Source organism: Talpa occidentalis, unplaced genomic scaffold (assembly GCF_014898055.3).
Source record: "Talpa occidentalis isolate TD23 unplaced genomic scaffold, MPIMG_talOcc4v2.1 talOcc4.16, whole genome shotgun sequence".
Classification (NCBI taxonomy): Eukaryota; Metazoa; Chordata; class Mammalia; order Eulipotyphla; family Talpidae; genus Talpa; species Talpa occidentalis.
This window is the reverse complement of record NW_023601653.1, coordinates 12,241,979-12,244,818: the sequence shown is the minus strand read 5'-3', so window position 1 is coordinate 12,244,818 and position 2,840 is coordinate 12,241,979.

Here is a 2,840-nt window from a genome sequence, read left to right as displayed (position 1 = left end):
GTATGCAATCGTTTGAAATGCATTAAAAGGGTAAAATGGTTAATGGAGGAACTGGAACATAGATTCTAAAACAAGTATATCAAAATATTAATGGTAGAATCTAGGTATAGGTATTTAGGTTGATCACTGTGTAAATTAGTGTGGTGTATAAATTTAACAAGGAATTCTAAGTTTTCTTCTATCTTTTGATAATATAAATGAACAAACTTGGAATTTAGACTCAAAAACTAGCCATTAAGAAACCCAAGGATTTTAGTAAACCAATGACCATTCCCCATTTGATTTGCAATGGATTTACTGGGATTACAAAAGCAAAGATATGTTAACTGATTTGCAAATATATGGTGTTAGTAGTAGCCCTTTAGAAAATGAAGAAATAAACCTTTTGCCTTTCCAAGGTTTTCTGAACCACCCAAGACCTTCTGGCAATAGTTTTTCTTCTTCAAAGTTTCTTTCTACCACTTGGGGACACTTAATTTTCAGCATCAATGGAAAAGAAATCTACTATGCTCCATTGCACATCAGAGTAACCAATGTTTTTTAAAAAAAAGTTATCATTAAAAATAAATTGGAAACTATCTCCATAATTAAATGGTTATGGGAAACCCTCATAATGTTCAGAGGCAATGACAACTTAAGGAAAATAAAGGAAAACATTAACTTTTCTTAACTGTCAAAATGGTTTGAATTTGGTCCCAGTTTGGGGTGAAGATCAGCCAAACTAATTCATCTAGTGGAAATTTAAAACAAAATACATAATTATTAATATTTATTACACTTCCAGAACAGCAGCTAAGGTTAAAAAAAAAAAAAAAAGATTACTATTCACAAGAACTTACAGATTAAACAGTCACCTCCAACATAGGTTGAAAGCCTGGGAAACAAACCAGGGCACCAGGGCACATCTAACAACATTAAAAAAGATGAAGAAGCTCTAAGAGAAAAGAAGTCAAAGAATTTCAGAGTCATTTATAAATGCACTCTCAAAAAACATCTGCCTAATAAGATTATTTAAATAGTCCCCAAGAGAATCAACTGATAACTATTCCCATCCTTGACAAGATGTATTTATAGAAATCAGAATATTAAATAGTATAAAGAGCTTGAAATATGGTCCCATAACAAGAGAGTTAAAAAGGAAATAATATGTGATACATATAAATTTTAGGTATTGAAGATTCAAATTCCTGACAGTTTTCCAAAGAAGAATTTCCAACAATATGGCAGACTACTTGTATAAAGAACACCTACCTCTCAATAAAAAGTACCTCAAAATACTAGATGAGGACATCTTTTATAAAGTATGTCTGAAATTGAGCTGGTGGTAAATTAAGGGAAACCTTAGGAGGCTATAAAAGAGAAAGTACAGTAATCCACAGGAGTTAACAAGGATTAGAGGCAGCATTTTCTCTGAAAGAGTCTGTGAATTTCTGGTAGCATAGCTCCTGGTTTTAATGATCTATATGTCCTGGGATAGAAGACAAATATATCTCATATCATACACAAAAAACAGATGAATTAAAAATTTAAATATTAAAGTCAAGAAATTTAAACATTAGGAATATATAGAAATATGTTAATGATATCAGGATTGTTAGAGATTTCTAAATAACAATATTCAAAAAGAGAAATAAAAGAAATTTAAACATTAAAATTAAGCAGTCTGAGTCACCAAAACACATCGTAACAGGGTTGAAAGAAAAGTCACAAAGTGAGGGGGAAAATTACAACACATATAACTAAGAAAGAATTAATATCCAGGATATACAGAGAACGCTCATGAAACAGTAAGAAAAAGTCAAACCACCCAATAAGAACAATAGACAAAGATTTTTTTCAAAGGCATTTATATAGGAAGAAGATAATGGGCTCCTTAATATATGAAAAGACATCCACCCCCCTTGACAGAGAAATACAAATTAAAAGGGCAGTAAGATACTCAAGTGCTAGCTACAATACAGAGCAATGGGAACTCTTATATACTGCTGCGGGGAGCTCAAATTGGTAAATACTATTCTGGAAACACTGTGGTATCAGAGTATGCAAATAATCCATAACCCAGCAATTCCACACCCAGGAATTCACCTAGAAAACTAACGTACATATGTACCATAAGACAAATATTCAAATGCATTTTCACAAAAATACTAATTCAAAGGGAAAACAAGTACTCCTATGTTCATTGCAGCACTATTTATGGTGCCATGGAAACCACCTAGGTACCTAAGAACAGATGAGTGGATTAGGAAGATGTGTGTGTACACACTGGAATACTGCTCAGTGATCAAAAAGATAAAGTTTTGCTATTTGTGGCAACATTATGCTAAGCAAAACAAGTCAGAGGGAGAAAGACAAATACTGGATGGTATCACTTATATGTGGAATATAGAGAAGTCAAACAAAGAGTCAGATAAAGTCAAAATAAGAACCAGCCCTAGAAAGCTATCTATAAAGCCCCAGAGGCCGAGGGAGAGGGACAAGAACAAAGTAGGAAGAGAGCACAATGGACTATGGGTGTACCACTGATGGTAAAGGTGGCTAACAACACCTGAAGGAGAAGATCCTGTACTTCTAAAACACAAGCAATAGTGTAAACCAAGGTTACCTCAGTTAAAAAAAAAAAAATGTATTCTTTTACTTGGTGATTTCACAATGAGAAATAATGTTTAATTAAAAAAATACAACGTACTCATCCAAAATTAATGTTTATGGAGCATATAAATATTCTCATCATGGCCTACTTATTCATTAATAGCTAAATTCATTAATAAATAATATTCTTTTCTAAATCCAAAGATAAAACACACCTGGGAGGCCAATTTTAGATAAAGCACAGAAGA